Below are 12,524 nucleotides of genomic sequence, written 5' to 3' on the forward strand. Positions count from 1 at the left end.
CCTTTGTTCGAACTCGACTTACAGTTCCAGCAAGTGCATATTTAAAATCATCAAAATCCATCTTTTTATTGACTTAGCCTCGCGGTATTACTTTTGCTCGTTTCTTTATTATTCCTTTGGCTAGTTTTAAACAAATTTCTTGTTTCTGAATCCAATAAATTCAGCTATCGGAGTAAAGTTTGTTTCGTCTTTGAACTTTCCGGTGACTTTTTTATTTTCATTGTTTTGAAATCCGCTATTTTTAGGACAATCAGAAAGATAAAACAAATCTTTATTGTGATAGATTTCCTGATGAAGATCTTCTCTTTCAATTACATACATCAGAGAATCGGTATCTATAAATAACAATTTACTCTTAGGCCATTGTTTTTTTGACAAAATTATAATGGAAATCGTACATCAGCCATTTTGGTAAATCGAAAACCACAGCACCAACATAAATCAGTTTATTTAGTTTCAGGTTGCTTTTTTTTCCACTGTATTGCAACAAGATTTTCGTTAAAGATCTTCATATAACAAAACTGACTGAAGCAACAAGTTTATTTCTATGATCATTATCATTAACAATTTCTATGTTGACAGTTTACGAATATTTTCCATAGTCTTTCCAAACACGCTATTATTCATCAGCTTAAATAAATTCTTCTCAAAATCTGCTGTTGCTGGCGCTCTTCTAATGGTATTAGAATCAATATGATCTTTCATCCAACGCGATTGATTAAACTTTAAAAATCTATGAATGTTATGCAAAATAAGACCAGCATCTACAGCTTTTTCAGATTTTTATAATGAATTACGTAATGTTTTTTGTCACGTAAATTTAGAGCAAGTTCATTAACAACATACTTATTTCTATTTCCTGCTATTATTTGTTTGTTATGCCGATAACAAGCTGTAGTCTATTAACATTGATTAACCGCTCCGTTGTCCTAGTGGTTAGAGCGACCGCTTCGGATGCGGGAGATCGTGGGTTCGAACCCCGGCCGAATCATACCAAAGACTTACAAAAATGATACTAACAGCTGCCTCGCTAGGCGCTCAGCATTAACAGGTTAGCATTAGGACTGGTCGGCCTAGTGTCAGGATAATGTAGCTGGGTGGGTCTTCATGCTACATGTCTGCGACATGATGCCTCATTGCTAGACATCACTTTAAACTGCCACACTGCGGACATCGTAGCGATATGACTGAATTTTTTTAAAGCTATGTTAAAAATTGAAATCACACACACACACACACACACACATTAACATTGATTTTGCACAAGATGCATAATTATTATGCATATCGTGAAGTTTAACTGGATAATCAAGATCAACTTCAACGAAATAACTTACGTCATGAGGTACCGGTTTATAAGTTTCTCTTAAGAACTGATATGGACTAATCCAGTGAAAGTCACTAACCGGCAGTGTTTTGACATTGTATAATCATATAAATTATTGGTATAAAGATAAATTATATATATTGAAACAAGACCTTTGTTGTAGCTTTCCATGTGTTTGTTATTTACCTTCGCATACTTTTTTGTTATTACGTTTATTCCATCACGTATTTCCCGCTCAATAAAGTTAAACATATCAACGTCGGTCAACAACTCCATCTTTACGTCGCTGGACTCTAGTAAAGCATCCCAACTTAATCCAGGTACTGAATAATACCAACATGGATCTAGACCGTAATTGCTGTACCTTACTTTTCTAAACTTTTCAAATACAGCAGCAAGCAACAGCACTTCAGTAACAAGCTATAAATCATGATCACCAAACGTTTTACAGTTAAACGTGTTCCAAATAACTTTTGCATATTCATATTCTTTTTCTGTAATATCTTCCGTTGTCAGTTGCGAGTAAAAGGCAGATCGATCATGTAAATCATCGAATCTACACCAATCATCAAGATATTCATATGAGAAAACTCCTTTTTTTTTTCGTTAATTAAACTTTTTTCTCACCGAAATGATTTTCCAGATTATCGAATGTAGTACAACCTTTCACAAGTTCATCAAGAGGCGCGGCCATAAACTGTAGACTGTCTATGAATCTCAACTGGCCTAATGTAACTGAATTTATTTTTCAATGTTATTCGGGTAACACTTTATGTTACTGTTACGTTTTAGACTTTCTTTAACCACAGCATCACTAAACGCAATTACAATAATATTTTAATCATATCCGCGAAAATTATGTAGGACAACAGGAATAAAATCTGGAGATTTGTAATGCAAGTTGCATTTGTCATGTCCTGTCAAATGTTAATGATCTCTAATTAGATCTTATCCTAGTTTCTTTTCACAGATATGATATTATTCTGCTGTTATTAAATATACTTCTTTCTCGTTTGTTAACTGTTTCATTCTAACATTTCTGCTTAACAAAAGTAAATCGGCTTTATCAATCAATCTTTCAATAACCATTTTGATGGATCTGGTCCAAGATAAATATGAATCGGCTTTGATAAACTCTGATCTATAGCACAAATAATTTTATAAGCAACTCCACACGGAATATAATTCTCTATTTTTCTTGTACTTAATTGATCCAGATTATTTTCAGCACCAAGTACAGGCTGAATAATACACTCAAAATCAGCATAAACTACAAACGGCACTTTCATTTTGTGGTTGTAATTTTTTAATTGCAATATGTTATTGTTTTTGTCCGACATTGTTATTCGTTGGACATCAGAAAAATATAGAAAATGTTTTTCTAAACTTTTTCGTCATTACATCCATGCAAACTACGAAAATAAAAATGTTTTCGCACTTTGTGTTTGTTGTACTGTTTTAGAACAAGTCCATTAAAGTTTTATCCACACGTGATGATTTTCTTTTATAAAACAACATATTTATTGTTTATTGTGATGCGGTTTTTGAAATATACCGCGGATAAATCTGATCTTTTTCGTTAATTCCAAAGACATTTACAGAAATATTATTCAGTTGTACAAGTTTTGGTATATGATTTTGAGCTACAGGAAAATCCATTTCGCTAAAGTTTAACTTTGGCACGTGAGAAATATGTTTGTTAAGTCAATCTGCATCTTTATCTGCTGGATATAGCGCGGAAAAGCAGAAAAGCAAAGCATATTGAAACAATATATTGTCTGTATTTCTAACGTTAATACAACATATTGAGGTTTTATTTTTGTAGGAAGATCTACGTACGAACTTCAACGTAATGAATTATATTTTATTGTGTGAAATAATATTTCAGATATCGCTTCTAACGTCCATCGTGATCCAGATGCAGTATAGTCTTCAATCTTTTTAAACATTTCCTGATGAATTTCACCAGACAACATCTTAAGATCAATCCCATTTAAAACACTTTTGGATGTTGTTGTAATATATGGATCTGCCAATTATGCATCAGACGTTGTTTCAGTTACATGTCACTTTGTTAACGTTATATGAGACTGAACTAGAATCTTTAATCCTTTATGTTTATCAGTTCGCGTTTGATTGTTATTTGAAGCCGATGAAACGGATTTATAGAAGAAAAGTCAGCTAAAACATTATGATTGTCAAACTTCCAAGTGCTATCAAAACCTACAAATGCCGTAGCAATTTTTGTTGGAGCAGTGTTTGTTGTTAAGCTCTGTTTTGCAATATCGCGCAATTTCAACAAAATATATATTAGGTTTATTGTTTCTTTAAGTCAGTATCAGATATAAAAATCAAAATTAATATCAGAATACAGATAACCAGAATAACATTTAAATCAGAACATAAATATCAGGATAACATTTGATTCAGAAAATAAATATCAGAATAAAATTGAAATCAGAAATTAAATATCAGAATAATATGCAAATAAGAAAATAAACATTAGATGAAAAATTAAATCAGAAAATAAATATCGTACTAAATGTAAATCAGAAAAAAAATCAGACTAAATGTAAATCAGAAATTAAATATCAGAATATTATCTGAAAAATAAATATCAGACAAAAATCTGAATCAAAATACATATCAGAAATAAAATCCGAATACAAACTGAATATCAGAACATAAATCTCAGAATAAAATCTGAAGCAGAATAAATATCTGAAAATAACTCATATATAATAATGCCAAAATATACTATCAACAGATCTTATGGCAAGTGCATGTGAACAAGAGTATTTATATGAATCCCATCATCATTTCCTGCTGTACCTGTTGCAGTATCTTTAAACCAGAACATGTTGCAATAGATTTTGAATAATCATCGCTAATCGAAACAAGATCAAGTACAGTACATGCAACTGACAAGTGCATTGAAATATCTTCTGCAGTAACCATTTTTAACCAACGCACTTTAATCACCTACGGCAATTGCAGCTGGAGCATCTGGATGAACAGGTTTTGTAATAACTTTACCTTGTACTTCAAGTACTGCTTTATGCGTCAATAGAAACACATCTGCGTCTCGTATATTAAACGTCCTAATACCAGATTAATTTGGTTCATTTGAGTGTTCATCAAGATAATCAACATATTCATAATCAGTTGCTGAACTGCAAGCATCAAATTCTTCATTAAGGCCAAGCTCACTTTAATAGACATTCTTTATCTGTATTTGTTAGATAAATATCAGAACGCGCCAACGTCAAGTTTTGGTCTAGTTTTCATTACCAATTTACGCACAATTTCTTCGGCAGGTTTCGATAAACGTTTTTTTAGTTGTATTTACCAAAGCTTGCGATGTGTCTGATGTTGGTGCTATTTCAAATGTCACCTGTTTTATATCTGCTGTTTTTGTACAGGCATTCCTTTTATTCTATCTGCTATCTTTTGTCCAGCTGCAGTTCCTGCTGCATATGCAGCTCATGTTGCAAATGCTTTTGATGCGTCAATTGCAATTGGTTCAACTTTATTTGCGATACCAGGTACATATTCAGCTGTCTTTGAAAACTATTTCCAAAGAATCCCCCTACTAACTTTCGTTTATAAAGTTTTCTTTGTTTCATCATGTTATTGAATAACCGCATACAAAATTACATGAACCGATCTCAGATGTAAGCAATATGTTACAATTTCATTGTTAAGGTCAAGTTGTCTGCCAGATTGTAAGCTTTATGGTGATAGAAGATATTTGATTTTCTGTGGTTATTGGATAATATATTATTTGCTTAGATTCGACTTCCATTAAAGAAGCTGATGAAACATCTGGAAAGAAACTGTAACTTCTTTGACCGCGATTTATACGCGTTGTATAAGAACCAGATGCAATAGAACAATTAATCAGAATGGTGTTAATCTGAGTAACGTTAACCGGAACTTCACCGTCGTAAGATATACTTTGTTCAAAAACTGAACCGTATTGTTTGTTACTAAAACCTAAAACAGAAGCAATAATAGTTGCTGCAGAAAAATAAACAAGAAAATTATTTTTAACATGATTCTAGCACGTAGCCTATTATAGTTCGGAATAAGCTCAAAAAGCTTTTCTTGTGTTTTTGTGTTATTAGTTCTTTAACTGTCTTAAGATCATTTATATTATAAGCGTCTTGAGGAATTTTAACCGATATCCAGGGACCTGAAAGAGACGTAAACTATTTGTTGATATTTGTTTTGACATTAGCCATTGCATGCCAGGCAGCTATACAAATGAATCCGATTTCATATTGTGTTTTTAAATCAAGTGCAATCGGCGGATTATACGCAACTGGAAAGTTTACGCTATCTGCGGCTGTTGATGAAGAATCAAGTAATAATGTTGATGATATCATTCATCTTTTACCGCACGATACAATTATTGAATCAGATCTTGATGTAGAATCTGATATTCATATGTTGTTAACGATCCATTTGATCGGAGATGATCACGTATATCTACAATTTCATTATCGATTTCCGTACTTACATTTCCTGCTTCTTTAGAAGATATCAGCAACATTAATCTTTCAACCATTTATGCTGTAGATGTAAAAAATATTTACACCAATTCCTGTTTTCCTTCTAAAACATTTTTATCACGTTTTGCATCATAATGAGCAAACAATTTGTTGAAATTCCATTTATATTCTTTTTCGTTTGTTCTATATTGATCTGATGTGCCTAACATAACATTAGTTTATTATGTTCATTTTTATATCAAGTATGTTTTATAAAACTTAATAATGAAATACTTACTCACAATACAAAATTGTGTATCAGAGCTTAATGAAGTTAGAGAACGAGCTAATCAAATTAATTATGAAATACATTATTTTGACGATATCAAAAAGTGCGTTCAAGATGATGAAGAAATTAAAGTGATTAATTACAGAGGCCAGTTAAACACGCTAATCATGTCAAACTACGTCAATCACTGGACTTTGAAAAATTTGAAAAACATTGTCAAACGCGAACTATTTCTTATTAGAAGAACAGAACATATTAAAAATTATCGTTGACCGGCGGAACGATGACCGGCAATTAGAATATGAACGGAAGAAAAGTAATTGGATTTGAGCATAATTATCCTCCAGTAAATGCAAATCAAGGTCAAGTTGTAACTTTAAAACAGAGAAATTCTGTCTGCAATTATAAGGTTAACAAAAAGAGATACACAATGTCCGGCAATTTGACGATGAACAATGCAAAAGTAACTGGATTACCAACTGACTTTCCGCCAACTAATGTATCCGATGCGGTAGTTATGTTCATTTGAATGGTGAGCTAACACCGTATTTACATGTATCCGTTGAAACGATGATAGGATCTTTTGACATCGGCAGAAAGTTGATTTACAACATACAACTCGACAATGCAACGGTGGACAACGATGATTGGTTGACCAATGTGAGGTTCGTAAAAAAAAAAACAATTTCATAAAGTTGTCCGGGGACACGATGACAGGCACGTTAAATATGGTTGTTAATAAAGCAGTATCCGGATATGTTCCTAAAATGTATTTGATTTAACGAAAAAATATTACGTCGATAACTCTAAAATAAGAGCACTTACGTCTGTGAGTACTGTTGTTGGTACGGCTTACGTTAAAAAGGCCGGAGATGCAATAACAGGTCCAATTGACATGGGGTCGAATATGATAACGTCAACGTATACTCCAGTTAATCCAGCAGGTCAAACAAATAAAGTTTATGTTTATAGTGTTGCGGTTGGCGGTATAAAACGAATTGAAAACAACGTCGGTTATATTACAACTCTTGTTGAGGCAACCGATAATAGGTATGGATTTGTTGCAACAGCGTCTATTCAATACACAGGCAATGATCCGAATCAAGCTTTTCTGTTTAGTTTTTTAATAGTTAACGGTGAAGAATTTACTACAAAAGGCGGGACATCAACCATCTGGATCAAAATCAAATGCCCGGCTGGGGTTGCGATCTGGCGATTTCATCTACGAAGTAGACTAAATCCGAACGTCGGTCGAATATACAACTGGCGATTAGATTGATATAATGATAATACAACCTGGTCAACTTTGTATAGCACAACAAATACTTTTATCACTAACCAGCTTACTTTACAGATGATGTGGCACATACGGTAGCAAAGTATACTTATTTTCGGATCCTTGTCGTTGCTGCAGAAATTCCGTATCCTGGTATGACCACGTTTCAGATATACACCGTTGTTGATGAAATTTAATCTGACGTTAAATAATAAATTTGCATCAACAGACCCACCAAGCATAATTGTGGGCAAAATCTTTATGAAAATATACTTAACCCCAAAAAGATGTATATGTTGCTATGTTGATAAACTTGATGTTGATGCTGGGACAGAAGCAAGTGCGGCAAATGAAATTAGCAAAATGAAAAAGTTAAAATTAGAATCATTAAACGACGCCAATGTAAAGTTGATAGATATAAAAATATAACTTCGTTTGTGTAATGCATATGCGCGGACCGCAAATAAAAGATGCTAAAAGAAATTTCGATATTATCAGCAAGTTCTGTGATAGTGATGATTGTCGTGAGGAACAACAAAAAGTTGAGCAACTTTTACAAGACGTTTTGCTCTTGCTTTGCAAAGAAAATACGATTTTAATTAACCGATCCAATCTAATTAAAGCTCGAGTTCATGGTGGAAAAATATCCTGAACAAGATCGAGTACGACGAATTCATGATGAACTTGATACGATAGCCGAATCAAGAAAGGAAGAATATCGAAAAATAGGAAACTTAGAGATTCGTTTTAAAAACGCAGAATATTTGGTGAATTCGGTATGGATTACCAAGATAAAATCACGTTGCTTAAAATTGTAAATGATAGATCTGATGTAGAACTTATGATAAAAGCATACGATAACGCAATTTTACCGATGATGATATGTTTCCTCACTCTATATCTTTCTAAAAATAAAATATATTAGCTTGTAGTCTTTTAAATTGTATTTTGAGCCTTTCTAGACGTAGTTGGAATAATTTTAATATTTCCAAATGTCATGGCTTTTCATTTCTCATGTGGTATAATTTCCTTGCTAAGACAATGTTTATTCTGTATTTGTTTATACTGTAGTTGCCATATCAACCGTTTATGAACACTGTTTTGCTATTCACGTTCTCAAGCACCTCATGCGGTATTATTATTAATCCCAGAGAAGGACGAACAATTCAAATATTAAATAGCTCCGAACCCCCAGACAGCAAAGCCAACGGTCTAGGTGTATGAAATATAAAAATAATAAGGTGAAATGTATAACAATTTAATAAATCTTCTCGGTTACGACGTTCGGTCCTCTCCATGAAACTTGTAGCTTGTTGTGCTCCTGGCGTGATTTAACGCGTTTGTTTTAGTATCTCGCCTGTCGAGACTTTGCCTGCTTGAGGTTCTCCATTTATAACGTTCTAACTTAATCCAGTTTGTTAAGTAAGTTAGTGACGTACTGATAGGTAGTATGTTTCTCTTTAACATCTTGGTCGTCGGTCCGCAACTGCCTCAATACGGGGACCGGTCCTCATACCGTCCTCCCGTATAGGAGTTCAAAGGGGGAAAACTTTAAATCAGCTTGCGGATCTTCCAGATAAACAAATAACAGTAGCAGGAAAATACCGATTCCAATCCTTAGGTCATCCTTTACACAACTTCTTACGAGTGTTCCCATTAAACCAATATACCAGTCCGTTGCAGTGGGCATGCTACATCATGGTAGTGAGATGCTTAATTGACATCAGTCGGGTAACCTCCTCTATCAGGTGACTCATGAATGGCCTCCCTTGATCGGTCAAGATCTCGTCGGGCACTCCGACAGGTAACCAAATCCCAAGCTAAGCTACCGCGACGGTTTCCGAATCGACATTGCGTAACAAGACAGCCTCCGGATAGCGTGTAGCGTAATCAACGGCCGTGAAAATATAACGACTTCCTTGTGCGGACGTGAATTGTATCGGTCTGATTAAATGCAATGCGACACGGCGAAATGGTTCATCGATAAGTGGTGTATTTCCCAAGGGAACGGATCGAATAGCTGTTTTCGAGGGTGCCATCTGCTGCAATTTGTCACATGAGAGACAAAACTGCTTAATGCCTTCCTGGACCCCTGGCCAATAAAATCCTTTGACAAGGCGGTCAATCGTCTTGGCAATCCCAATGAGTCCTCCCATGAAACTTTTATACGTGAGTTTCAATACTTCGCCTCGCTTTGCTTTCGATGCAACTACTTGCTTGAAGTGATTGTGTCCCTTCCTGGTGTGGCGGTACAAGATGATCTTCTTGAACTAAAACCTCACCTCGCCATTTTGAGTTCTCTTCTCCGTTCCTTCTGCAACGTGTTTATGCAACTGCGCCAGAGTTGCGTCTTCTTGATGATGTTTCTTCAACTCGGCTGAACGTTATCAACCGGCGATTAAGTAACTTCCATCGGTGTCGACTTCGCCTGACGACTGTTCGACCTCGTGTCCATAGTACTCACCGGTACAAGAGTACAGGTTGCTGAGTTAGGTTTTGGTAACACATAACGACATCCCAGTATGACGTCATGTGACAATCCAGACGGGGTTTCGATTATTCCTTTCACGTACTGTGACTCGAGGTCAATGATGGTAAGTGGTAACGAGTCACGCGTGCTGTTGGCGCCCTAGACCTCAATTACCTCCACTGTTAAGTCCTCTGGCTTCACCTACTTCTTGTCGACAAGGGTGGGGACACTACACCCAGTGTCGTACAAGATGGTGCAAAGCCCTTTTCCGTTGTCGAAGCCTGTTTGGATCATTGAGTGGAATACTTACCCGTAGATCCACTTATGACCTTCTCGTTCACATGACGGTTACGTACGACTTGCTCTCTCTCAACCACGCGATTCAGTGGGGAAACTCCAATCTTTGAGTGCGGTTGTTCGTATCATTCCGCCATGCTGACAATTTCTTCGAGCGTCCTATGTTCTCTCCCCGCTAGGAAAACTGTTAATTCTCGCCTGTCTGTTCTCAGAACGTGTTCCTTGAGTATCGCCTCACGTAAACCTTGATACAACCGGTCGATCTTTGCCATTTTCATCCACGTCTCAAATACCCTGCGAATTTGGGTGTGAAATTGAGAGTGTGTCTCAGTTTCTTTTTTCATGGACTCTTGGAAACGTTTCCTGTATGTTTCGGCGGTCAGCTGATAATGGGAAAGAAAGGCCTTCTTCAGAGTGTTGTAATCGTCTGCTTGGTCTACTGCTAAGTTGTGATAAACTTCTTTAGCTGTACTTTGCGGAAAGGTCGAAACGTTAATCACCAAATGTTGTTCAGGAATCTTATGTACGCACGCGAATTTCCAGAATTGAACGAGGCAATCGTCAATTGATTCTTTCCTTTCATTAAATCGCGGTATGTTTATCTGGACAATATGGTGGTCAGCAATCGGTCGTCCATTCCCTCCAGGATTCGAAGCGGTGATGTCTCTATCTGCTGTGCTAGTCCCTACTCGTAATCTTTCTATCTCTAGAGCGTGAGAGAGCTCTCTCTCTCCCTCTAAGCATCTCGTCGTTCTGCTTCCCACTCTTTCTCGGCTGCTTCTATCCTGGCCAGCGCTTTCTGAGTTTCTCTTTCTGCTAATTTTTCTTTTTCAACCACTCGTCGTTATGCTTCTTTCTCTGACTTCCATTCTTAATTCTTTCCTCGGTGAACGTTGCGAGTTGGTCCCTCTTGTAACCTAAGTCGTCCATGCCGATGGCACGATACTCCTTTATCATCTGCCTTTCCGTCGCCATGGTAAAGTAATAATATCAATAAGTGATACTTTGCCTCAAATAACTACAGAGTTAACAGGCGATAAATTCTTATCAACGAAATACCTACCAGTTTCCATCGAACCAACTTGTCTCCGGTTAGATATCTGCCCGATATTTGTATCACTACTAATGTAAGTAAATGAAAGCTAACAAGCATGCAGATGTAAAAATACAAAATACACAGAACGGAAACTCTCTCTTAAAATTTCAATAATACTTCCTAATAATCTTTATTTGCTCTTAAGATGATATGTATGCCAATTTCAAATCACGGACGATGGCGCCACTATGTCACACGCACCCTACGGAATTATTACTAATCCCAGAGAAGGACGGACAAAATATTCAATAGCTCAGAGCCCCCAGTCAGCAAAACCGTCGGTCTAGGTGAATAAAATGTAAAAATAATAAGGTGAATGGTATAACAATTTAATACACTTTATCACGATATTCAACAATTAAAGGACAATTTTTCAATGCAATTGCTTCCAATCAATACAAGACCTTTTCAAACTGCCAGTTATTTCATCACGCGAAATTAAAGGTGAGAGTATTTCCTTCCCGTGTCCCTTCTATGTTACTCATCTGTAACTTCCGCCTAGTATTCCTTTTTCAGTACTTCCTGTACCCTTGTTTACGTTCTCACGTCTCCCCTTGTCGGTACTTCTGGTATCCTTGTTTCCGTCTCCGGTTCTGCGCCTTCGTGCAACTGCCTAATTACACCTGCTCTACTCGTCTCTTTCTCTATAATCTTCGGGTGGCTTCCTATCTCACCCGGAAAGCTTCCCGTGGATTTGAAGCGACGTACAATATCCCTTCTTGTTCAAACACAGGAAAATTAACACACTCTCACAGACCTTTCATCAGCGTAATGGCAGTTAAATCATTAACTCAACTCATACACTCTCATCTAAATATTCCATGCACGCTTGTTCTATAGTAAAGGCTATAACAACAATAATATCATGGCTTCTGATACATACACACATATCCATAATTCTCTATATAGTAAACTATCAACATCAACAATATTCCTACGTATTTCCTACCTTAAAAATTATAAAAGACACATATAAATATAAAAATGCCTAATTATACGTACACAAGGACAACAATACCAAACACTGCACAATCCACACTATATATTCAAATATAAACAAGTACTAGCTTATATGCTAATCACTATTAAATTCATTTCAGCACCACGATGCAACATCGTAGCAGATTACATCGTCCACTTCAATTTTATCCTAACAACTACATACATTAATCTTGAACATTACTAATGTGCCATACCATGCATTACATGTTGTTAATTCAGCTAGACATAGAAGATTAAAGTTCTACTAAATTAAATGCACACAATACCGTATAAA

The sequence above is a fragment of the Sinohyriopsis cumingii genome, chromosome 11, assembly GCF_028554795.1.
Source record: "Sinohyriopsis cumingii isolate HCF-2022 chromosome 11, ASM2855479v2, whole genome shotgun sequence".
In the NCBI taxonomy this organism is placed as follows: Eukaryota; Metazoa; Mollusca; class Bivalvia; order Unionida; family Unionidae; genus Sinohyriopsis; species Sinohyriopsis cumingii.